The sequence below is a fragment of the Petaurus breviceps genome, unplaced genomic scaffold (assembly GCF_028583685.1).
Source record: "Petaurus breviceps papuanus isolate PSGF00001 unplaced genomic scaffold, PetGlider_PUasm1.0 79, whole genome shotgun sequence".
NCBI lineage: Eukaryota > Metazoa > Chordata > Mammalia > Diprotodontia > Petauridae > Petaurus > Petaurus breviceps.
The window spans coordinates 18703565-18731295 of record NW_027186523.1 but is presented as its reverse complement, the minus strand read 5'-3'; the positions used below and the strand labels follow the sequence as shown (position 1 = coordinate 18731295).

The window sequence follows — 27731 nt, the reverse complement described above, 5'->3', positions numbered from 1 at the left end:
TTAATACAGGAATATTGTCAAATTAAGGTAATATCAAGCTATATAACAGATCTACCCAGGTTGTGAGGAAGTTACATAGTAAAGAGCCTCCATTAACAGAAATACTCTGAGAATAGAATGTTTGGGGTAATTATATTTTTACCTCAACCTTTGTTCAACTCAACAAGCTACTATGTACAAGATTCTGTGTTACTTGAGCAAGGGCTCAATCCTCAAGGAACTTACATTACACTAGGAAAATATAACATGTAAACAGACAGGTAAATAGAAGATAATTTGAGAGAAAACTCTAAAGAGTAGTAAAGCCTCAATTTCCTCATCTGTAAAATAAAGGGGTTGGACAAGATAGTCTCTAAGGTACCTTCCTTAAAGGACTCTAAACTTATGGAGAAGGAAATAGCAAACTTCTCCATTATCTTTGCCAAGAAAACCCCAAAAGGGGTCAGACAAAATCAGACACAGCGGAAATGATTCAACAACATGAGTCTTCCAGATTTGCCTTTTTTCCCTTCTAAATGTGCACATGATGTGATAACATTTAACATCATTTCGGAGGTTGAGTAAGGTCCACAGCCCTGATTAGAGCTTATTCTGAGGCAAAATCCTACTGGAGGGATAAGATTTAGGGTTTTGATAATACAGGGCTCTTTACTAAATCTATCAAGGACAGTATGTGACTTGATGAGCATTCAATGGATGTTGACTAAAAGACATAGGAAGGAAGGAAGGAAGGGAGGGAGGGAGGGATGGAGGTAGGAAGAGAGTAGAGGTAGAAGGGAGGAATGGAGAGAGAGAAGGAGAAAAGTGGAAGGGAGGAAAGAAGGGAAGAAGGAAGGGAGGAAGGAAGGGAGGGAGGGAGGAAGAGAGGGAGAAGGGAGGAAGGGAAGAAGGAAGGAAGGAAGGAAGGAAGGAAGGAAAGAAGGAAGGAAGGAAGGAAGGAAGGGAGAGATGGAGGGATGGAGAAAGGAATGGAGGAAGGAAGGAAAAGGAGGTAGGGAGAAACTACCTCATGACAAAATATTTTAACAAATGAGAAAAATCTAGCCTGGGGAAATAATTTATTCAAAGGTGGATAGACTACCCATGCCAGAATCAATAAAACAAAACTTCTCTACAAAATAATCTTACTATACTATCAGGAAGCAATTTGGTATAGTTGAAAGAGCACTGACCCTGGAGGCAGAGATTCCAAAGGCAACTCTAATGACCTGCCATGATTCTGCTTTATTTTTTCCAGGGTTGAGATGGTTTACTTTAAGCTATCCATATGTATTTTAGAAAGAACCTTTACCCTGGGGCCAGAGGATTTGTGCTCATATACTATCTCTAATGATTACTACCTATGTAACCATGAGTAACAATAGTAATGATTGATAACAATAATAATGGCTAGTAGTTATATAGCACTTTAAGACTTGCAAGTGCTTTACAAATATTATCTTATTTGATCCTCACAACAACTCCAAGAGAGAGGTGCTATTATTATCTCTATTTTACAGGGAACTAAGGCTAAGAGCAGTCACTTAACCTCCAAGGCCTCAGTTTCTTCATCTGTGAAATGAGAGGGCTAGACCAGATGGCCTCTGGGTTCCCTTCCAGATCTATATCTATCTGATCCAATGTGTCATGATGGGCATTAATTTCTAGTAGAATCATCCTTATTCAGTTTTACTCTAGACTTCATATGATTATTTTTTTTGGTCTCACTGCACTACTATTTTCTCAATAATAATATGAAGTTGAAATAAGTGCTATCATCTATTGAGAAGAGAAACTTTATCATGAATGACTCCAAGAAGTTAATCTATAGTTTTCCCTATACTTTGAAGAGTGGCCTAAAATCCAGGGTTTGAGAGAACACACACATCTATTAAGGTAGTAAAGCTTTGTGCAAATATGTGTTAAATTAGCCCCAACAAGATTTTGATCCAAAGTCTGACCTTACTTGGCTTGCCAGACTGGATGAGATCATAAAACCATTCTACTGGCAAACACAGAACAAGTTGAATGGAATGTAAAAATGGGCAGACCAGTACCAACAAACCCTTTTGTTCACTATTTCTGGACAATGCTCATCTTCTGTAAACCATAAAACTACACATCTGTGCCCTCAGAGATAGTCAGTACTATTCCATGGGTTCAGTCATGGCCGAGGCTAGATATAAAACATCCCTAGTGGCTAGAAATATCTAGCTAGAAACAAGGGTGCAATCTTTGCTTCCCTAGTGACTAATCTAATGGGGCATATAAGGAATACAAAATTTTATTTAATTCTATTATAGATAAATATCCTATAAAGAACTTCCCCCCCCCCAACAAAGAACAAAATAAGCTAAAGCTTTTTTCTTCTGAAAATTAGCAAAATATAAAATAAAGTATATCATTTACCTAATATAGGTTAAGTTGCTCATTTGTAAATAAGGAGAATGCACTCAATATTTATTGATCATTTATGTCTGTATATTAGGCATTTATTTCACATGCAACAATTAAATGATATTGAAGTTGTTTTAACACTATCTAAAGTGTTCTTATACAAACTTCTTGAAATTCCTATAACAATAACTTCAATAATGAGCATCATATTTCTTGCCTTCTCTATGAGTGTGGGAGAGGTGGATGGAGGGAAAGGATTTGTAACTGAAAATAAAATGTATTGTATCTTTTTCCTGAGTTTCCTAATGTCTGTAAAAAAAGAGAAGAAAAAAAGAAATTCATATGACAAACATATTAGATGTTTATAATATAGCTTGCTAGGAGTCATTTGTTCAATGGGAAATGGAGGGGAGAAGGGGATGTGTCAAATGAAGAGATTTGTTTAGTTTAGTACAAAGGTATATGTGCTCTGGTAGTTTGAGTTACAAAACAGAAACAGCTGGTGTATGTATGCAGACATACACACACACACAATCCTTAAACAAAAATGTTCTCCTGTGTATTTGTTTAAGTGAACCAGTCTATCAAAACATATAATTAGGGTTTATGTGTGTCTCTACTTCCATATGTCCTATGCTTTTCCACTGGTACATTGATTTTGTAAGTACTAAGAAAAAGATGCATTTCTAAAATCACTATAGAAATTAAATGTTTGAGGAAGTCAGGAGGGAAAGACCCCAAGGAACTGTTATTTTCTGAATGCAAAATATTATCAAATTCAGCCTGACTATTAGTGGGACAGACGTTGGGACCAAGAAAAAGTAATATTATATAACAAGTTGTCAGCTTTAATCTAGTTAGTATTTAAACTAGTGTCAGTTTTAATCTTTGGAGCAACCACTGAGGTTAATTCATTATAAAAAGAAAAGCCTTACATCCCCTATATACTCAGTGAACTATTCAAAGCTCAAAAAGAGATTTAAAATTAGGCACTAAATACAATTAAAGAAAATATCCAATAATTAAGTAATTAATTGACTATAATCCAACTAAATGCACATTAATTAAGCACTTACTGTGTGGAAGTCACTGTACTAGACTATAGAGATACAAAGTCAAAAAACAAAACAGGTCTTGCTCTCAAGGAGCTTACAATCTACTGATAAACACAATGTATACACAGGCCAGTAAAGTATATGATGATTTTTACAAGGGAGGGAACACTAAATGGAAAGAGAAGGGAAGGCCTCACTTCATAGAGGAAACGGCTGCTGAGTTATGTTTTGAAGAAAGATAAATATCCTGAGAGACATCCATGAGGAGGGGATAAAACAGAGACAGAAAATGGAATGCTGGGTTCAGGTAACGCCTAGTATTACAATACTAAGAAATAAAGCTACAAAGGTAAATGGAAGTTACACTATTTAGATGCTTTAAATGCAAAGCTGAGAAGTTCATGTTTATCTCAAAGGCATCAGGGAACCATTTAATAAGTGAGGAGAAAACTGTGTCTTAGGTAGGTACCTTTTGGGTAACTTTATAGAGAATGGGTTGGATAAGGAGAGAGACATTAGAGTGAGCTGGGAGATTCTTAGAATAGCCGGGGTCCTGAATTGGGGGGAGAGGGAGAAGGAAAAGGAATATCTGAGTGGGAAAAAAGGAAATGAATGGGAGAGATGTAGAAGATATTGTAGAGAGATGTTCAGAATCAACAAGGCTTGGTGATGGTTTACATTTGGGAGGTAAAGAGGAGGAAAGAGTCAAGGATGATTCAACATAATGGACCTGGGTGATTTGGAGAATGAGAGTATCCTCAATAGAAAAAGGAAATTTGTAGGAGGCGTGGCTTTAGTGACAGCTGATCATCAGTACTGTTTTAATAGGTTGAATATAAGATGTTATTGGGACATCCAAAAGGAAATATTCACCAGACACCTGTTGATAAAGAACTAGAATTCAGGAGAGAGATTAGAGTTGAAGATATGGATGTGAGTGTCATATGCAGAGAGATGACAATTGAACCCATAGGAGCAGGTGACATCATCAAGGGAGAGACCATAGAGAAATAAGAGGGCTCAGGAAAGAGCTTTGGGAAACTGATTATCTCACAAAGAAGACGGAGGAGTGGTCAGACATGTAGAAGGAGAAGCAGGAAAGAAATGAGACAGAGTAGCCAGGGAAGAAGAGAATTTCCAGGAGGATGGAGTGGCAACAGGATCAAAAACTTCAGAGAAATCAAGGAGGATGAGGACTGAGAAAAGATAGTTAAAAGATTGATAACCTTTAAGAGAACAGTTTTCGTTGAGAGATAGGGTCATAAGCCAGATTTCAAGGGGTTGAGAAGTGAGTGGTAATGGGTAAAGATGGCTCTAGCAGTTTATTTGTGAAAAGGAAGAAAAGTATAAGAAAATACTTTGAGGAGATATCAAGAGAAACTTTTCTAAGGATCAGGGAGACTTAAATATATTGATAAGCAACAAGGGGAAAAAAGCAGTAGGGAACGATAAGCAAAAGAGAGGAAATTATCAAAGGGGCAAACTCCTTGAGAATATGAGAGAAAAGTAAGGCCAGTGCAATTAGAAGACTTAGTCTTAGCAAGGCAAAGGACCACCTCATCTTCAGAGACTGTAACGATAGAAGTGAAAGGAGCAGAACCAAGATGGTGGAGTAGAAACAGGATTTCCATGGCTCCCACTTCGACCTCCTCCAATACATGTAAAAAATGAATCTAAACAAACTTTAGAGATACAGGACCCACATAGTGCCAGAGAGAAACTAACCTCTCGCTGAAGACAGCCTGGCAGGAAGGAGCCAGAGCAGTGCTCTGGGAGCAGAGCCCAGGCCCATGTGAGCTGCAGTTTTAGCCTCAGGTCAGCCACAAACAGCCCCGGCTGGAGGGACATCAGGAGAGTGGATCACCAGCAGGTGTGGCAGTTGCCAGAATTATCAACCCATAAATACCAAAGACAAAGTGAAAGGTCAGTGGACTTTGGGAACAGGGGCTCCAGGAGTGTGGTAGGGCCTCTGACCCCCAGAGGGAGAAGCGGCTGAGGCACCCACTGCTACATAGCTGCTTCAGAGCTCCTGGCCTGCACATTGTAGGAGAACCAAATAACCAGTCTGAGGGGTAATCACTCTTGCTTTAACCTGCTTGGATCTGGATTGCTGTCTGGGTTGGAGGTCCTGGGATGCGTGACCAGTGTGCCAGAGCATGTGGAGGCTTCAGAACAGGAAGCCAACTAATAGCTCCAGCAGCTGAGAAAACCCCAGCGATTTGGGACAAAGCTCCCCTCTCTAGAAGCAAAGTTCTGCTATGGCAAAAAGCTCAAAAGTCAAGTAATTGAGTGGCAACATGAGCAAGCAAAGGAAGCAAAGCAAACACAGCAATCCAACTTTGGGTTCCTTTTGGGGGACAAAAAGGATCAAAGCATGGAACGGCAGGAAGACAACGAAGTCAGAACTCCTGCACCAAAAACTTTCAAGAAAAAAATAAACTGGTTATAGGCCATAGAGGAGGTTAAGAAGAATTTTGAAAACCAGAAAAAATTGGGAAGAGAAATGAGAATGATGTAAGAATATCATGAAAAGAGAGTCAACAACCTGACTCAAGAAAATAACACCTTAAAAAATAGACTAACTCAAATGGCAAAAGAGTCTCAAAAAGCCAATGAGTAGAAGAATGCTTTAAAAAGCCAAATTTGCCAGATAGAAAAAGAATCTCAAAAGCTCACTCAAGAGAATAACTCCTTCAGAATTAGATTGGATCAAAAGGAAGCTAATGACTTATGAGAAATCAAGATATTATTAAACCGATCCAAACAAATGAAAAAACAGAAGGCAATGTGAAATATCTTATTGGAAAAACCACTGACCTGGAAAATAGATCCAGGAGAGAGAATTTAAAAAATTATTGGACTACCTGAAAGCTATGATAAAAAAAGAACCTAGAAATCATCCTCCAAGAAATTCTCAAGGAAAACTGCCCTGATGTTTTAGAACCAGAGGGCAAAATAGAGGTTGAAAGAATCTACTGATCACCTCTTGAAAGATACCAAAAAGAAAACTCCTAGGAATATTATAGACAGGTTCCAAAGTTCCCAGATCAAGGAGAAAATATTACAAGTAGCCAGGAAGAAACAATTTGAATATTGTGGAAACACAATCAGGATAACCCAGGATCTGGCAGCTTCTACACTGAGGGATCAAAGGACTTGGAATATGATATTCCAGAAGGCAAAGGAGCTGGGATTAAAACCAAGAATCACCTACCTAGCAAAACTGAGTATCATGTTTCAGGGGAAAATATGGTCATTCAATGGAATAGAGGATTTTCAAGCATTCTTGATGAAAAAACCAGAGCTGAATAGAAAATTTTACATTCAGATACAAGAAGCATGAGAAGGTAAACAGGAAAAAGAAATCATAAGGAACTTATCAAAGTTGAACTATTTCCATTCCTACATGGAAAAAATGATAATTGTAACTTATGAAACTTTTCTCAGTATGAGAATAGTTTAAGGGAATATAAATATATATATATATACATGTATGTGTACATACATATGTCCATATAGGAGGGTATATGGGTATATGAGTATATATGTGAGTGTGTGTATATATATGTAAAGGTATACCTAGACAGAGGGCACAGAACCAATTTAATAGGAAGGAATGATAATTAAAAGGTGTAATTGAGAGATGAGAGAGGAATATAATGAGAGGAGATGGGGTGAAACAGAATGGGGTAAATTATCTCATATAGAAGAGGCAAGGGAAAACTATTATAATGGAGGGGAAGAACAGGAAGGTAAAAAGGAATTGGTCAACCTTACTCTCTTTGAATTTGGCTTAGGGAGGGAATGACATACACACTAAATAGGGTATCTCACCCTACAGGAGAGTAGGGGGGGGAAAGGAATGAGAGGGGGGATGATGGAGGGGAGGGCAGGTTGGGGGGAGGGAAGTTGGAAGCACACACTTTTGAAAAGGGACAAGGTCAAAGTAGAGAATAGAACAAGTGGGGGTAGGATAGGATGGAGGGAAATATAGTCAGTCTTTCACAATAGATCCACTATGGAAATGTTTTGCATAGCTACACATGTACAACCTATATTGAATTGCTTATCTTCCTAGTAAGAATAGGTGATGACAGAGGAAGGGAAAGAATCTGGAATTCAAAGCTTTAAAATGAAATGTTTAAAATATATATGCATACATATATATATATAATTATTATTATTATTTTTACCTGCAACTGGGAAATAAGATATACAGGCACTGGGGCATAGAAATCCATCTTGCCCTACAGGAAAGTCAGAGGGGGAAAGAGGAAGGATTTAGGAGAGAGCAGACTGGGGGTGGGGGCATACATTGGGATCACTGTTTTGGGGTGGTGGGTGGGGGAGAGACAGGGAGAAAATTTGTAACTCAAAATCTTGTGGAAATGAATGATGTAAACTAAAAATAAACATAAAATTTAATTTAGAAAAAAACAATAGAAGAGAGGGATGGTTGATAATGTTTTAGGGTATGGTATAGGAAAGATGAAGAAACTTTGGACACTCAGCCTCTATAAACAAACCAAAAAAAATAAAGGTGAGTGAAAGGAGGGAACAAGGATTTATTAAGTACCAATAAGTAGATGCCAGGCACTATACTAAGCATTTTTAAAATATTATCTCATTTTATCCTCACAACAACCCAGTAGAAAGTGACAATTACTACCAGTGTGAAATAATGACATCATTATAGCCATTTTAAAGTTGAGGACTTTCCCAGGGTCACATAGCTAAGCATCTGAGGCCAGAATTGAACTCAGGTCTCCTTGATTCAAGACCCTGGCCTGGAATCAGGATACTGAGATTAGATAGAATAACAATTAAAAAATGTTGAATTTGGTTTCAGCTCATATCTATTTGTCCAAGTTAATTATTTATTCATTTAAAGTAGCATTCCAATGTAACATCACTAATGACTTAAAAGTCATTAGAGATGGAATGATTGTCATATATGGAATTAATGTCCTATCCAAAGCAAGTCACTAAGCAAGTACTGTTTCTGCTATCCTAGGTTCCTTTTTCATTTGAGACTTTTCCAGGCACTTTGGCCATAAATATATTAAAACGTATTTAATTTTCCAGAAATATGTTAGAATTTAATTTTTAAAATTTATTTTATTTTTAATTTATGGAATAAAACAAGCATTTCTATAACATAGTATACGTTTTTAAAAAGTTGATTGCACATGAAATTGCAAATCTATTATGTACAACTTGATGTTCCTTTTACATATAGAATAAAGTTATCATGTAATTTCTTTTTTCTTCTCTCCCTCCCTCCCCACCCTAGATATGGTTACCATTAGACATTTCTTACAGAAGATTCAGGGAATACTTTCATGAGTTAATACCTCTAATCAAGACACTAAGTAGCACCAATATTGTTTAGTGCCTCCCAAATAAAACATTTTTTCAACTAAGACTTTTTTAAGAGGGTACATCTTAATACCACAAACGTTGCAACTCAAAACTTGTATAGGAAAATAAGCATCTATTGGAGGACAACCAGAAGATTTTAGAAACATTTCATAGGCCAGATGCCTTCCCAGAAAGTTTTGTCAGAGACCAGTAACTCATAGCTTTATTAGTATCCTATGGAAATTCCTTTCTATTCGCTTGACTTCCCATACCCTCCAACCTCCCCACCTCCACCCATTCCCTTCCACCACCAGTACTGCTTACTTTGGTGTCGTATCCAAAAATGCCAAGTTGGTGACTGGGGTTAAGGGGCTTGTGGTAAAAAAATTGGTGAACATAAATAACAATCAAGGCAAATTTGCATGTCCTTGAAACATTCTCCTTGATTTTACACACTGTGATTGAATTATCTTATATTTAATTTTTCTACTGACCTAAATTTGAGGAACTAACAACATTTCTGACAAAGCAGGTTATATATAAATAGTGGTACTTTTTTATGTCCTTGCAGTATATGAGAGCTGGAAGAGACCCTGGAGATCTCAAAACCCATTTCACAGATGAAGAAACTGAGACCCAGAGAGTAAAATAGTTTAACGGAGGTCAGACAGGCAGAGTTAGTTATATATCCTCAGTCTCAAGCCATTGGCTTTTCTCTTATACTGCTGGCTGCCTCTTGTTTTACTGGAGTTATTTCCAGAAACATTTTCTTCACATTAATTTCCTCAGGAAAAGTAACAAGTTTCCACTTATCAAGCTTACCTGTTTCATCATTCTAAAAGCAATCTTATTTTGGAAAGTCTAGAGAAAGAACATTATAATCTCTTAACTAATTTGACCCCATTTTTAGGTGAACCTGCTAGAAAATCATTCTATAACTCTTTTTTATGTTTTCTTTCCCAAAGGCAAGTCACGAAGGGGCCATGCAGAAGCCAATGTGCATTCTGCATCAGACAAAAAAATCCTCCAAATGCCACTCAGCATCACCAAGTAAATTGTCATCTGCAAAGATAAATTTGGGTGGCTAGGAATACATAGCACCCAAGGGGGGGGGAGCAAGAAAGGTCATAACCATAGCAAGGAAGAGATTACAAAAAAAGAGGAAGGCTTTGAGGAAACAAAGGAAGACTTGTCAAAGCAAAAGGACTCATGAGATTGGCAAGGGGTGGAGGTAGCAAGAATAATAACTGAACCAAAAAGTAATTAATTCACATAAAAATGAATTTCAAATTTGTTTTGCTTTAAGAAAAATTTGTTGTTGTTCAGTTGTGTCTAACTCTTCATGACCCCATGGACCACAGCATGCCAGGCCCTTCTGTCCTCTGTTATCTCTCAAAGTCTGTCCAAGTTCACGTTCATTGTTTCCATGATACTTATCTACCCATCTCATCCTCTGCAATCTCCTTTACCTTTTACCTTTAATCTTTCCCAATTAAGAAAAATAGATATATAAAACTCCAGTCTTGGAGACAGGAGACAAATATGGAGTTGACTTTTCATATAATCAAACAAATATGGAGTTGATTCTTAATAGAATCAAATCTCACTACTAGAAGGGAATTTGGAGATCCTCTAGTCCAACTCCCCACCAGAACAGATAGTAGTCAAGTCTCTTCTTCCATCCTTTTGATGATAGGGAGCTCATTACACCACAAGGCAGCCCATTTCAATTAGGGCAGTTCTAATTGTTAGACATGTCTTCTTTATGTTCAGTTGATCTTTCTTCCCTCTGATTCTAGTCCTCACCTCTGGAATTACACAGAAGTCAAATTCCTCTTCCACATGAAAGTCTTTCAAAAATATCTGACGCCAATTATAATGATTCCTCCACCCAAGTCTTTTTGTCTCCAGGCTTCAACCATTCCGAATATGTCATCTTATCCTGGCTCTCCTCCTTTGGACATACTCTATATTTGTTCAATGGATGCCTTAAAATATGGTTTCCAAAACTGAAAATGTACCCGAAGATGTTGTCTCCCCAAAGCCTCAGCTTCTGGTTAAATCCACAGACAAATAATTACAATATAACATAGTGTGTAAGAAACAATACAAGAGGAGTGCTGACAGAACAAATTTGGGCATAGGCACCCTCATGCATATGGAGGCAATTTTACTTCTCTCCTAGCAAACAGTGATAAGTGGCATTGATCACCAGAGTAGTAATTTCTTGGTTTCTTCTCCATAAACACTTAATTTTTGCCTGTGGGAGGACTGAATGTGTTAAGAAGCTCAGTATTGTACTTCTAATTTTTAATTAGAATAATGTGGTTCAGAAATTTTAAAAGCCATGCCAACTAGGCAGTATGTTATAATATACAGAAACAGAGAATCAGAGACTTAAAGTTGGAAGAGACCTTAGGGTGCCTGAGGCAGTATTTGAACTCAAGTCTCTTATGATTCCAAGTCTAGTGCCCCATCCAATTTGTCATGCAGCCTCCCAAAGGACCTGGGTTCAAATTCTGCCTCTGATGCTTGGGTGTATGTATCATGATGACCTTGACAAGTCACTTAGTCTCTTCCAGGCCTCAGTTCCCTCATTTTTAAAATTTTTGAGTTGGTTTAGATGATGCCTGAGGTCTCTCTCACCATTAAATCTATAATCCTATGAAATAGAAAAATGTGCCTGGAAATTCTCTATCCTTTAAGTTAAGGAATAGTCTATGCTCTTTTTTCTAATGGGAATAGTTAACTGGCCTCCTTCATGTGTCCTGATTTTGTTCCACATTAATTCACAGAATTAAATTTGGGCCTTAAGGCACTGAGCTGCCTTCATTTCCTTCACCAAGAACATGAAATTAAGTGGTTGGAGTTTGTTATTATTGTTTTTTCCTGAATCACAGATAATAAATGCAACTTTCCTTATCCTGCTATAGTAAATGAAGCCACATAATAAGTAAATCTGCCATAGGGTTATTCAACCACAGTCACTGAAGCAACCATTTAGGTCAGCTCATCAATTCCACAGCTACATCTTTCATATCTGTCCCCTTTTCTCCACTCATGTCACTTCTCTCCTAGCTCAGTCCCTCATCATCTTTCACCTAGGCTACTTGCAAAATCACCTTTTCATTGGACTGACTGCTTCCAACCTCTTCAAGGTGACAATCTCAATTTTTACTTCTTGAATTTGATATGTCATCCCCTACTTCTGGGCCTTTGCATAGGCCTGGGCCCTATGCTTGTGATACACTCTCTCTTCACTTCTTCCTCCTGAAACACCTAGCTTCCTTCAAGGCTTGGCTCAAGAATGATGGCCTATGGGCCTCCAGGATGAGTCTTGTGATCTGAATTCCCCTGCTTATGCTCTCTTCCTCCTAGGATTCCCAGGTAGAATGTTGGATCCTTGAAGGAGGACACTTTCATTTATCTTCTTATGCCTAGTACCTACAACAATGCCTTATAGATAATTAAATTATTATTGTATTGTACAGATTTTGATACCTATTTTCAATTTAACAATAACCTGTTCTGGAATTTTTAAATATATATTAGGGCCCAGGGAATGGTAGAAACACTACTAACCTCATCAACATAACTATATTTCATCAAATCTTGCTCTGTTTTAAATGTAAGCAGGTCAGCCAAGCCAACTTTCCCAAAATGATAGCTCAATAAATTTCTGTCCTGTTGTGCAACTCTAGGAACATCATGGTACAGGGAAAGGATCTCTGGGTTTGGAATCACAGGACCTGGATTCCAATCTGAGCCCTGATACTATCTATATACTATATGCTACATACTGTACTAGTATGATTTTGAACAAGTCACTTTGCCTCAGTTTCCTCACCTGTCAAATGCAGAGGTTGGACCAGATGACCTCTAAGGTCCCTTCTAGCTCCTAAACTCCCTTCTGCCTCTATAACTATGCTCCTAATATGTGTATCTACAGTCTAGCCAATCTTTAACTGTGCATGCTAATAATGGTGATGTCGCTCATTCATTTTTCAATTGTGTCTGACTCTTCATGACCCCATTTTCTTGGCAAAGAAAATTGAATGGTTTGCCATTTCCTTCTCCGACTCATTTTACAGAGGAAGAAAATGGGGCAAAGAGTGTTAAGTGACTTGCCCAGGGTCACACAGTTAGTAAGTGTGCTACATTTGAGCTCAGGAAGATGAGTCTTCCTGACTCCAGGCCTGGCACTCTATCCACTACACCATGTAACTGCCCAATAATGGTAATAGATAACATTTATAAGATTCTTGAAGGTTTACTAAAAATTAATAGGGTGTCAGAGATACTTCAAATTCCATCAAAAAGACTCAGTTGTTGAAAATCCTGATCAGATTACCAGTACTGCTAACCAGATGTCAGGAAATCAAGTTTTGGTCACTTCTTTTCTGCCTACTCTCTGAAAGATATACTGTAATGGGAATGTAAATTTGTAAGATCTTCCCTGCCCCTAGGCTAAAGTGCACCTGGAGCCTGGGGTGGGAGGCTTGTTTTTCAGTAGAAACTTCTTGATTGGCCAGTGAGTCAATAAGGTTGTTACATTCTCTGAGCCAGGAGAAGGTTATATAAGTCCTGATGTGTAGTTTTGTTTTGGGGCTCACTTTGAGAAGTGTTCTGTGATTCGATATGGATTCTGGGAAGCCGTTGTCCAGAGCCCCCCGGCTTTGAAAAACCCAGATGTTGATTGGGTATGGATGTAATGGTTGGACAGTTTGGAAATCTGTCTACTTGATCTGTTTCTGTCTTGATAATTCTGTCTGTATATTCTGAAGTTTGGGGTGCTGACCTCTTTCCCCTGAACTAGGTAAACAATATATGTTTGACTGATTAAAGTAAGCTTGTTAACCCATTTTGAGTTGCTTTCCTTTATCAAAGCAGATCCAAGAACCTGTATTGGCAGACACCCTGGGGACGCTGGGGTGCTTGCTGCTACATATACTCATTGACATGGAGGTAGCAGGATCAGAACCACTAGCCTGGGTGACAAACAAACTAAAAAACAAACGTCTCCATAACTTAGAGTGGGCTGTAGAGTACAGAAAACACCATGGCTTCTCTGCCTGGGAGAGAAGGCAAACAGAATGTAGTGTCTACATTCTAAACTGCTGCCAAAGGAAAGAGCTCTTACTAGCTAGCACTTCTGAGTTGGGGAAGGTTACTGTAGGGCCAATAGAGTTTTTGGTAGGTTTTTTTAGGAGTTCCCGTGATGGTAGCTTATAGCCCTAAAAAACATCTGCCAAACTTCTTTCTACAGTTCTAGAAGATGACAAATACAAAGAAATGTGAAACCAACAAGCTCCAGCTTCTACAAGGATTGTGATTTTGTCCCAAACAATCTTAGTATGCTCTAAATTTTACTATCCCTGCTTATAAGGATTCTCAAACTACAAGTTACCTGTCAAATAAAACCTGTATTCTAAGTGGTCAGCTTCTAAATTTAGAAAGTCTCATTAACCACCAGACAGCACCATTTTATGTTTGTTCTGTAGTTATATTAATTCAATAGAGAAAACTTTTACACATTAATGTATTTACTTTGTTGTAATTCAGTCATTTAGTAGTGTCTGACTCTTCATGTCCCCATTTGGAGTTTTCTTGGCAAAAAGAGACATATATGGCATCTTACCCCTTCCAAAGTGCCTAAAGGAACATCTATTCCAATCACTCACCCCCAAAAAATGCCCTCTCTCCAATACTCCTCACAAATGATCATCCAGTTTCTGCTTAAACATTTCCAGTAATAGAAAACTTAACTAGAGAGACAGACCACTCCATCTTATAGTATCTCCATAAGAAAAGGGTTGCTTTTTTAAACCTTTAAGATCATTCTTTTTAGAGCTGCTGAAGTAAATACAAAAATTTTGCAAATATTTTTCTTCATTGAATTCATATGATAGCTAAAGATGCAAGTTGTAATAGTAAGTAAAGCATTGGATTTGGAGTCAGTAAGGGAACAGTTTGAATTATGCTGCAGACATTTGAAAGCTGTGTGGCCCTGGGCAAATAACATAATTTCTCTGAGCTTCAGTTCCCTTATCTGTAAAGTCACTTGTCTCATACAGTTGGTACAAGGCTTACACAGAATGCATATAAAGTATTTTACAAACCTTACAACCTTTGTAAGTTTAAGCTATTATTATTATCTTTCTCAAAGCATTTCTCTATTAAATCTTTAAAATAATTCCTTTCAGAGTCTCTAAAATAAATACAAAAATAAGTGTGCAAATATTTTTCTCCATTGAATTCATACAACTACAGTATAGACAAAAATGTGCTTTTTAAACTTTAAAGCGCTGTGTAAATATAAGTGGATATTTTTGTTACTATTGTCTCCCCAGAAGTTCTACTCCAATACTGGGCACAGTGATCCTGAAATGTGAAACTGTTAGATCAGTCAGCAGAGCACAAGGTCTAATAAACTGTACTAGGTTGAAAAAACTTTGTATGTATAGCAGCAGTCTATCTGCTGTCCATGGACCAACCTATCTAAGTGCACCAAGCTTCAAAATCAGAAGCATCACTGGATAGTATAGTCTTTGGCCCAGATGATCCACAAAACAGATGAAATAAAAAATGGCCTTTAGTCTCATGGCCTCTTTATCACTTCGGCAGTGATTGTAGTAGACAGGGAAACAAAAAAAATAGAGGGTCCTAGAAATAATAGTTTTTAAGATCACTTAATATTAATGTAACTATTGGTACTTTAAATGAAGAGATAACATAGCATAATGATTAGAATGCTAAATTTGGCATCAGAAAGGCCTGGTTTCTTACTCTACTTTTGATATTAACTAGCATGGTACAGGGGCAGCTAGGAGTGGATAGAGTGCCAGGGCTTTCAGGAAGACTTATCTTGCTGAGTTCAAATCTGGCTTCAGACACTTAGTAGCTATATGACCCTGGGAAAGTCACTTAACCCTGTTTGTCTCCGTTTCCTCATCTGTAAAAAATGAGCTGGAGAAAGAAATGGCAAGCCACTCCAGTATCTTTGCTAAGAAAACCCCCAAATGGGGCCACAAAGAATGGGACATGACTAGCATGATGCAGTAGAAAGAGCACGGGCTCTGGAGTTAGAGAACACGGCTACAAAATCTGAGCCCTGGTGCTAACAATAGGTGACCTTGGACTAGTTCCTTGACATCTCTGGGCCTTGGTTGCCTCATTGGTAAAATAAGGAGATTGGGTCTGATAGCCTCTGAGATTCCTTCAAATTCTAGATCTATAATCCTATAAAGCTGCTGAAATGGAATAAAAGTAAAAATGACTGTGATTATCACCATTTCCCAGGAAAATTTAAGCATAATAATGAGGCCAAAAGAGTCTCAAAACTTTCTTGGCCAACAAACAATTTCTTTGCCAAATGGAAAGACATTATAGCCTGGGTCACAATGACTTTGAGGATGTGTTTAACTACAAAAGATACAAAAGACTATGGAGCAAGACAACTGGAGATTATGAATAGCACTACTTCACAAAACTGTGAAAAGTACTAGAGGGTAAGATGAGTATGCAGAAAACTCGGCATCAGACACAACAAACATTTAAAGACTTGTGTGCAAGGTGCTGGGATTGGAGAAAGAAAATGCCGAGAGAGGTAGCTCATCCCAAGGGCATTTACAAAAGTAACTGGAAGAAGGACAAGTAGTCAGGAAATTGAAGAGATTTGCCAGCATTTCGCCAGTCTATTCCCATCATTGATGGCAGTGATAATATGACAGTTAGATTCTATAACCTTAGCATTTGAGAGGCCATATGAGGAATTTGAAATGATACTCAAGTAATGAAGCCAAGAAGACCAGCTGAAAAAGAAAAGGTATGATATAGTGAATAGTACACTAGATTTAGAATCAAGAGAACTCAGTTTGACTCTTGCCTTACCAACTTGCTAGCTATGTGACCCGGGGCAAGTCAACTAACTTCTCTGAACCTCACTTTCCTCACCTGTGAAATGGGCATAATATAAGTAACACCCTCACAGAATTATTGTGACTACCAAATGAGATAATATACACAGGGTACTTTGCAAATTTCAAGTGTTATATATGTATGAGTTATTGTTGCTGCTTCACCAAATACACAGAAGAATTCCAGTTTGGACATGACATATTTAAAAGGTAGTCAGGTATTTATTTACCTTACCTCAAAGAGGAGAAGATTGCAAAATAATTGGAAAAAAATGCAGATAGAATTAAAAAGTAATTTTTTAAAGGCAAGCAGGCAGACATCAATTAATAGCTTGTATGCCTTTTTATTCTAAATTTAATATTCAAATACATGAATAAGAACTTACTTCCATTAGTCACAGTTTACTTATTCACAACATATTAACTTTAACAAGATAGTCACAAAAATATTATTTGTTTCCATGTTCTTTGCTGAACTCTCCAGCAAACTTTTCTGGAATCTATTGTCACTGATATTAACATAATTATAAATATATTGTTTTGATTCTGCTTTGTCCATGTCATGTCACATATTTTGACCTATTTCTTAGTATTCTTCATTTTTGTGTTTTTCTTATGCCATAACAACATTCCATTATATTCACAAACCACAACTTCTTCAGCCAATCTCCAACCATTGGCCTCACAGGATGACTGCAGACATTGGATATTAGAAATAATACTGCCACAAATATTTTGTATCGATAGGTTTTTTCCTGTCATTAGGATAGGACGTTGCATTGTTAGGGTGTCACCAAAGGAGTGAAATGACTGGACCAAAGAATAGAAGTATTCCACTATTTCAAGTCATATTTAATATTCCACCATTATAATAGTGTGCCTGCTTCTCCACAGTCTCATCAGCAATGACTTTTACTACTTTTAGAAATCTTTGTATTAGTTATTCAATTCCCAATGCTTTCATTAGAAGTATTAGAGTATTAGTTGAATTTGCCAAGTTGGCAAGTTATGGTAGTATCTGACTTGTTCTTATTTGCATTTTTCCAATATTCCTATGTTTTCATCTCTTGAAAACCTTTATTAAGGAAGGTCCTGAAGTTGAAGTTTTCTTTGCTAAAATATAAGACAGAGAAGGCAGGCTTTTGCAGATTATTTTCTACCATAAACTAAATCTTCATATTCATATAATTGAGAAATTGTGGTACAGTAGAAAAAGAATTGGCTTCTCAAGTTAAAGGATGTGGAGATAAATCTTGCTTCTGTCAATTACTACCTGCCTAACCTAGGGTAAGATGCTTAGCCTCTTTAATCTTCAATTTCCTCATCTGTAAAAATTGAAGGTAGGACCACCTGTTCTTTTTGGCATTCAAAGCCCTTCAAAATCTAGACCCCTCCTACCTTTCCAGTCTCTACACCTTACTTCTTCACATGCCCTTCAATCCAATGCAAAGCCTACCTGGCAGTTCCTCAAACAAGACACTCCATTTCTTGGCTCTGGGCATCTTCTCTGACTGTCTCCCATGCCTAGAATGTTTTCCCTCCTCTGCTCCAACCACTGACCCCTCCAACTTCCTTTAAGTCCCAACTAACTCCCTCTTTCTACAGAAAGCCTTTCCCAATCCCTCTTAATTCCAGGACCAGCATTCTGTTAATTATTTTCTATTTATCTTGTACATAGCTTGCTTTGTACATATTTGTTTGCATGTCATCTCACCCACTGGATTGTAAGCTTCTGGAGAGCAAGAACTGTCTTTGGTTTCTTTTTCTATCTCCAGTGTTCAGCACAGTGCCTGGCACATAGTAGGTACTAACTAAATATTGACTGATTGATTGATTTCTGTCCTCTAACTTCAGTTTGTCAATATCATTGACTTTAAAACTAGGTAGTCATGTCCCTCCCTTCTTTTTACATGAGGAGGAGTCTGGCTGGAAAACTTTACATATACTAGACTCCACAGCTTCCATTTGTTGGGTAACATTACTCATCAGATACGCTGTAAAGGAGAGTCATCCTTTGAGTATGGGTTGGACTATATTAATTGCTGCTTTTTCCCCTCTTTTTTTAATTGCTGTTCCAAAGGATGGTTTGCTATGTCTGGGAGTGAGGAGAAATATATTTGGAAATGGTGATATAAAATCAAAATATATCAAAGTATTTTTTTACAGTACATGATCACTCTAGGCATCATCTGACCTCTCAACTATGACTTCTCCATCTAGATAATCTGTCTTTATTAATGTAGCCTAAGATCTTGTCAGATAGTTGTTAAACTGTTGGGTCAGATTGAGCTTATGGTCCACTGAAACACCCTGTATACTTAAAATCCCCTTTATTTTTCATTTAATAACTAAAGTAGTACAATCTAACTTTCTTTACCAACAGCCCCTAGTGTTATATTAACTTTAAAAATATGCAAGCAAAAAAATAGACTCCACCCAGACCCCAACCCCTTACCTTTTTTTCAAAACCACCCTTCTTGATTAGTCTCTGCCAAATCCTTTTTTTCAAATGCTAGTTTCTTCAAAGTGGAGAAAAAAATTAGCTATTGGCACATCTTTACCAGGCAAGCCTTTTCTTATGCAAATGATTGTCATCCTTCATTTCAAGAATGACTTTCCCCTAAGGCTTACAGGTACACAGATTATTGAGTACTGAAGCCTTTCCACCGAAGCTGTTCATAGAGCACTCATCACTGCCTTACCCTACAATACTGTGGGAAAATCCCACCCTTTTTCAATTATAAAAAAGAGAATTAAACAGTAGCACTGATTGCCACCCCTTATCAACTTGATACTTTGCTTCAGCTGAGCTAAAGGAGAGAGTATTAACCAGAAGCTACTCTGCAGGTAGGATCCTTAACTCATTATTACATATGGTTGGAAAGAGAAGTTGACAAAGGGGTGGCAATTAGTGCTACTGTTTAACTTCTCTTTCTAACCATATGTAATAATGAGTTAAGGATCCTACCTGCAGTGTAGCTTCTGGTTAATACTCTCTCCTCCAGCTCAGCTGAAGCAAAGTATCATGTTCACATAGTTACAGAATCTTAGAATTGAGAGAGATCACGTAGGCAAGCCACTCCAACTCATACTCAGAGAATGAATCCTTTCTAAAGCATCTCTAATAAGTAATCCTGCCAGATAAATAAAAGCATTGGAATCCAGGACCTTATACTCCTCAGTCATTTTAGAACCTCGCTTGTCCCATCCCCATGGAGAAAAACATAAAATTTACATTCCTACATGTCAAATAGGTTTATTTCCTCAATGAAACAAGTCATTCTCAGCTCACTATCAATGATCCTCCAAAAAGGCGATATGTTACCATAGAAAGAATAGGGGTGCCATACTCAGAGAATCTGAGTTCAAATCCTATCTCTGAATCTGTGATGTTGGGCTAGTCACTTTACCTCTCTAAGCCTCAGTTTCCTTGTATATTAAAATGAGGGGTTTGAATTAGCTAGTCTCTGAAGTACTTCCATATATAAATCTATGACAATCTTTGCTTCCTAAGGTATTATGTCAAATAGAGTACTCATTTCTTTCAGATTACTAATAGGCATGGGGGGGAGGGTTGTCTTTTAAACTCTACAAAAGCATTTTCTACCCAGAATGTAGATGACTAATAGGTATTGTTGTTGTTTGGTAGTTTCAGTCATGTCCAACTCTTTATGACCCCATTGGGTTGTTGTTGCTTTTTTGGCAGACACTGGAATGGTTTGTCATTTCATGCTCTAGCTTGTTTTACAGATGAGGAAACTGAGGCAGAGTTAAGTGACTTTCCCAAAGTCACACAGTTAGGGTCTGAGTTCAGATTTGAATTCAGATCATCCTGACTCCAGGCCCAGCACTCTACCCACTATGCCACCTAGCTGCCCTATTAATAGGTATAGGGAGGTCTTTTTAAAATCTTTTAAATTTAAAATTAATTTAATTTAAATAAAAAATTTAAAAATTTTCTACCTAAACCTTCCCCCACCTTGCATCTTCTACAATTCCAAATGCTTTTAACAAAGCTTATGGCCAGGCCAAGTCAATAAATATTTATTAAACAATGAATGAACCAGGTCTTGTGGGAATATAAAAGAAGGTGTTTTATCTATCCTCAAGGAGCTTGTTTATAGGCAAATAAGTAAAGAAGTCTTAAAATTTAATTAGGAAAAAATGACAGTGACATGAAACAATACAATGGTATGTAATCAAATACAATATTATATAATAGAGATAAGTGGTACAGGAATTTAGGGAGGGCAAAAAGAAATCCATGTTGTGGTCAGGAAAAGCTATGAGGAGAGATTTTCACTGGATCTTGAGGTGCTAGATTGGTATCAGGTCCAGAGGCCCAGACAGAAGGACCCGTAGTCCCTTAAAATAAAAAAGTTAACACCATGGAGCTTCCTCAGAATAAGAAATGATAGATCTGCCACTCTCCTGAAGGGTGGCCCATCATAATAAGAAGACTGCAGATTCTGCACTGTGCTATGCTATTTTCATCTGTGCTCAAATATGACACTTCACGGATGTGTCAACTCAGTTTTTGTAAATATTGATGGTGTGAAGACTTTGCTCACATTTGCCTAAAATATGAGAATTTGGTTCAGAGGGTAGACAAATTTTAAATGGAAATCCTACCTCTGCTGGCCTGGGAAATCATTTTACTATGCTAACTACTCCAAAACAGGAGCTTAGCTTTCTTTATTCTAAGTAGCTCATGGCCCAGTATGGCAGCATACTATTATGGAAAAAAATAATGGATTTGAAGTCAGGAGGAGGTTGGATCAGAAACCCAGCACAGAATTCATTAGCTGAGTAACACTGGGCAGATTTCTCAGCATCTAAGTCTCAATTTCCTCATCTATAAATTGGAAATCAGTAACATTTATACAATCTACCTCACAGAATGGTTGTGAAGAAAATGTTTTTAAAGTACTATATAAAGTACTCTTCCATCTTCCCACAAAAAAAGGCTATTTCTTTTCCTGCCAGATCCCTTTTGACTTTGCAGAATCTGCAGTTATTCTATCCCAAAATCTTCTGATTTATTGGAGCTAAAAGAACAAATCCAAAGAAGGCCTTTAAAGAGAAGGTCAGTGGATACAGGACACAGGAAAGAAAAAGAAACCTCTAAAATCAAATACAAAATGCTCTGTTTGGGATTCAAAGCCCTTTATAACCTATCACAGCCCTGCCCCCACCACCTTTCCACTCTTATTAAACTTTATACTCTGCTACATATGCTTCAATCCAGTGACATTGGCCTCCTTGCTGTTCCTTGAACAAGACGTTCCATCTTTCAGCTCTGGGAATTTTCATTGAATATTTCCCATACCTGCATACCCTCCCTCCTCATCTTGGACTCCCAGGACCTAGCATAGTGCCCAGCACATGGTACATACTTAATAAAGGTCCCATTGATTTTATTGATGTACTGGTTTCCCAAGTTTCCTTCAAGTCTAAGCTAAAACCCCACCTTTGACAAGAAGCCTTTTCTCATTTTCCTTACTCCTTGTTCTGTTATTTCCAATTTATCCTGTGTATAGCTTATTGATGTTTAGTTATTTTATGTTGTCTCTCCCATTAAACTTGGAGATCTTTGAGAGTAGAGACTGTCTTTTGCCTCTATTTGTGTCCCCAGAGTTTAGTACAGTACCTGGTACATAGTAAGCACTTAAAAAATGTTTGTTGACTGGAAAAAAATTATGAAAGTATATATGCATTAATAGTTATCAAATAATATATATCCCAAACCAGTAGTTGCATAACACTACCTATGTTGGAAGCACAGATGCAACTAGCAAGCATCTTTAATGATTTATCAGGGCTTCCCAACTTAAATAATGCATGTATTGGCCACTTAGTTACTAATTCCTTTCCTCTTAAGCAGTCATCATCCATTTAGACCAAAGCCTCCAGCCTTGCTCTAACTACCAAACTCAGTTTTCTCTTCTACTTTCTTTTTCTGGCTTAGTCTTACAATGAATGTTTCTGAATGCCATTCCATCTCAAACTGGCCTATCCCCTTTGTCTCCATGGTACTGATTGCAAAACCATTTGTGCAATACTGACTCCATACCTTTATTACCACAGCTCAACTTACAACACCGTCTCACATTTATATAACACTTTTTACTCTTACACGAATTATCTCATTTTATCTTCATAATATCAACAGATCGCATTTTAAAACCTACATTTTATAGATTAGGACACTGTAATGGGAGACATAGTTCATTGTAATCTTGTATTAGTTTCATATTTTTATTGGTTTCACTTCAGAAGCCTAAAAAGGATAAATCTACTGCTGTGATTTTGCACTGTTGTCTAGTCTTTATACCATTAAGAAACTAGATATTGAAGTCTTCTTTAGCCTGTGGAGTTCAACCACACCTTTCATTTGCTCATATTACCTTGACTACAAATTCTATGCTGTCAAGTATTGTATTCCTGCTTGTGCTTTTATTTTCATCTTATTGATTTAATCACCAATTGAGTTTTCCAAAATTTCCAAAATTCCAATATATTCTATATTATTCCACTGCCCGAGGAATAGGAAATTATGTTTGACCAGCTTCACCTGAGTCTTCTTTTCTCCAGCTTTTAACCAGGAGCCATTTCCTAACCAATCATACCAGCTTTTGATTATGCTAAACCCACTCAATGCAGGAACTGCAAAAACTTTCATTTCTCTTCTTCCTCCTTCAATTTCCCTACTCCCCCTTAGCTATCTCATTGCTCTGCACACCTTCATAATGAGTCACAGCAGCACAACAATATAGTAACCTTGTATTTGACAAGTGTAAAGACTTAAGATTTGGGAATAAAAATTCATTATTTGTTAAAAAAAAAAGTATTGGGAAAACTAGAAAGCAATGTGGCAGAAATGGGGCATAGACCAATATCTCACATCATTTACCAAGATAAGGTCAAAGTGGTAAATTACCTAGATATTAAAGTCAAGGGAAGGGAAAGTTTGTGGAGTTCAACAAGTAACAATAGCCATATTTCGCTAATTTATTAGTATTGGCTTTAAAAATAATTTGCTTTTTTAAAAAGGGTGATGGAAACTATGGGTCATAATTTAATAGCATGGCTATTAATTCCTGTGTTTAATTTACCCTTGCTCCCTTTCCTGGGTTTAATTTATCCTTGCTCCCTTTTCTCTCATAAGTTGACAGTAACTTCCAGCTTCACTGTTCTTGATTGTAATGTCCTCTCTTATTTGGTTTACTATATTCTTTATTCACTGTGTTCCTTACCTGATACTAAACAAAACTACACATATTTATATAGCCTTTTAAAGTGATACCTCATTTTACATACATTATCTCATCTGATTCATACAACATCCTGGTGGAATAGACAGCATGAATAGCATTGTCCTCCTTTTACACATCACTAAACCTCCAAGAATGTAAGGTCACATAGCTAATAATCAATGAGACCACACCAACACTCCATCTTCAGAGTTCTATACACTTATTAGGCTTATTTAGTCTGAGATTCTCGACAAACTAGTCAAATTATAAGAAACCCAAAGTTGAAGGTCCAAACTCCACAAATTTCAATCAACTTTGTTCAGTGCCAAAGTCAATGTCAGCCCTTGGTCAAGTGATCACATTACAACTATGCACCAAGAATAAGGTGAAAGAACATGCATGATCAGTCAGAAAACAATAATCTGTTAAATATCTAACATGTACCAGGGACTATGTTTAAGCACTGAGGATACAAAGAAAGGAAAAAAGTAAAAGCCCCTGATTAAAAAAATTCACAGTCTGATGGGGAAGACAATTTTCAGGCAACCATGCATAAACAAGACATATCCAGGACATCTTGAAGACGGTCTTTGATGGAAGATATTGGAATCAAGGCAGACCAAGAAAGGCTTCTTAGAGAAGGTGGAATTTTAGCAGGGACCTAAAGAGAGCCAAAAAGGTTGGGAGACAGAGATGAGGAAGGAGGGTATTCCAGACATGGGGGACGGTCAGTGAAAATGCATGGAGCTGGCAGATAAAGTGTTTTATGTGGGGAATAGCAAAAAGGCTATTGGATTGCAGCATACGATGGGGAGGAGAAGAGAAAAGACGTTGTAAGAAGACTGATAGGAAGGAGCCCATTTATGGAGGAATTTAAAGGTCAAAAATTTGGCAGATAGGTGACACGATGAATAGAGTGCTGGTTCTAGAGTCAGCAAGACCTGGGTTCAAATACAGCCTCAAACATATTACTAGCTGTGTGACCCTGGTCAAGTTTCTTAACCTGTTTGCCTCAGTTTCCTCAACTGCAAAATGGGAATAATACAGCACCTACCTCAGAGAGCTTGTTGTGAGGGTTAAGTTATCACAGTCTCTAGCACATAGTCGGCACCACATAAATGCTTATTTCCTTCCCTTAATCCTGCAGGTGATAAAAAGTCACTAGAGTTTATTGAATAAGGATACTTTGACAGCTGTGGAGAGGATGAATTAGAGTAGGGAGAGACTTAAGGGAAGATGAACAATTAGAAGGTTATTACAGCAATTCAGGTGTAAGGGGGAGGGGGGAGTCAAGATCAGATAGATGGCAGTGTCAATCAGAGGAGACTGACAGGAGATGTTATGAAGGTAGTAATGATAGGACTTTACAACATTTAGGATAGATGTTGGGGGAAGAGGAGTGAGAGATAGTGAGGAGTTGAGGATGGTGATACCTAGATTGAGAAGCTGAGTGATTGGGGAAATGGTGGCATGTACGTTCAACAATGACAAGAAAATTAGGAAGAGGGGAGAGCTTAGCGGGAAATATGAGTTCACTCTTGGACATGCTGAGCTTAAGATTTCTACTGGACATCCAGTTTAAGATGTAGGGAATTAGAACTATAGGACTAGAGATCAGGAGAAAGATTAGGACTAGATAAGTAGATCTAGGAATGATTAGCATAGAAATGATCATTGAATCCATGAGAGCTGAAACAAAATAGTAAAAAGGGAGAAGAGGGCCACAGATAGTGACTTAGGGGATACCCACACCCAGTGACAATGAGCTGAAAGGAGAAATAGCAAGGGAGGCTCAGAAGGAGCAGTCAAACATGTAGAAGGAGATCCAGGATAAAGTACTGTCATGAAAACTAAGAGAGTATCAAGGAGAAAAGGGTGACTGACAATGTCAATGACTACAGAGAGATCAAGAAGGATGAGAGTTAAGAGATGGCAGTTAAGAGATCTTTGATAATGTTGAAGAGAGAAGTTCCAGTGAAGGATGAGATTAGAAGCCAGACTGCAGAAAGCTAAGAGAATGAGAGGAAAGGAAGTGGGGGTACCTATTGTATACAACCTTATCAAAGAAGTTATCCATGAAAAGAAGGAGAAATATGAAATGATAGTTAGCAGGGATGGACAAATCAATTGAGGAGTTTTTGAGGATAGAGGGGACATGAGCATGTTTGTAGGCAGTAATGAAGCAGCCTATAGAGAGGGAGGTATTGAAAATTAGTAAGAAACCAAGAAGGAGGAGGGGGAAATCTGCTGAAGAAGGCAAGATAGAATGGAATCACTTGTGCATGTAGAGGGTCAGCCTCAGTAACCTTCTGGCTACCTTCTAGTACAGTGTATCATCATGGCTAGAAAAACAACTGTAAACACACTAAAATGATATAATCTTCCCACATATCTTGTCAATTAAAAATTAAGAAAATGAAGACAATAGATTTAAAACTAGTTAGTAGCAGAACAAGGAAAGTAGTTTTCCTGAACCTTGATTCCTGATTGACCTTTCTTTTTCTGGTCCTTTTTTCTGAATCTTGGCACTAGATTTAGTTAATCTACTCTTCCTTCAGTACAGACTGTGTTCTCACCTATAAGCCTGCTGAAGTTGTAGTGACTAATTCATCATCACAACAACCCCTGCAGGGCCATTGCCCTGACCTTCATTCACTTCTATCAATCTGTTTCCTGTAGCAGTCACCAATAACAGGAAAAAAGTTAAGGTTTGAGAAGCTGAAAATATATGTGTGTGTAAATGCACATTTGTATATATGTACATGCAGATATATAACATATCTGGATTTTTTACTGAATATGCTTTCTCTTTCATGTGACTAACCTTGGAGGAGTAATTTTAGTAGGGAAGCTGAAAGACTGGACTATTTTCTAGATATGATTAAAATGAAAGCTGGAGAGGAGAGATTAAAGATTAGGCACATGATAATTGGGATTTTGGGGGTTATTTTTGTTGTTCACGTATTTTTTTAATGATCTTGATAAACTCAAATTAAACACAGCTGCTTGTTGAGATTTACCACAGATTTCCACAACTAAAGTACATCTGGGAGCTGATAGGCAATCCTCATTTGTTTTTCTATTCATTTCAGTCCAGCCCAGCCTACTCTGATACCTTGCACTAGTGAGTGACTGTCTCTTCACCATAAATGACTGGGGGAAGGGGACAGATGGGCATCCAAAGATGTCCAGAGCAAGATGCCTGCTTAATCAGAGCTAGAATAAAATGTGTATGTTACAGCAATAGGCAGGGGATAGGTCTGGTCCTGTTACACTGAAAGACCATCAGCTCATCTGTTTTTGTCCTGCAAATTAATTGACCTGTCACTCTAATTCATCACAAGCATCCTAAAATAGGCTTGCTTCTCTGAATCCCCACTGCCCATATCTCCACTGCCATCACCTCTCAAAGTGGGAGATTCTGTTTCCTGTCATTTATTTTCATTATGCATTCTCTAAACCCTAAAAAAAGAAAAAGACACCCAATACAAGCAGCCAATGACACCCCCTACCCAAAAAAATTCTTGGAACAGCAAAGCCTACTTTCCATAATAAGAGGTTTCCCTCATCACCATTACAATAAATCCACAAGTATATAGGAGATAGAGACAGAGATAGAATAGTGTTAACCTCTTCAACAGGGCATTCAGCAATTCCCAAAGGCAAAAGGTTGTTGCTGCCTTTTCCTGTTCTTCCAAACTCCATTCCCTCTGCTTCCCAAACACACACACACACACACACACACACACACACACACACACACACAC

The 27731-nt window shown here is 37.7% G+C and overlaps 1 protein-coding gene across 1 annotated transcript in view; it reads right to left on the bottom strand.

The window, feature by feature from the left end:
* LOC138175863 (endosome/lysosome-associated apoptosis and autophagy regulator family member 2) overlaps positions 1–27731 on the bottom strand; it is a 212235-nt gene that overhangs the window by 183360 nt on the left and 1144 nt on the right. The gene's annotated exons all lie outside the window — the stretch shown is intronic.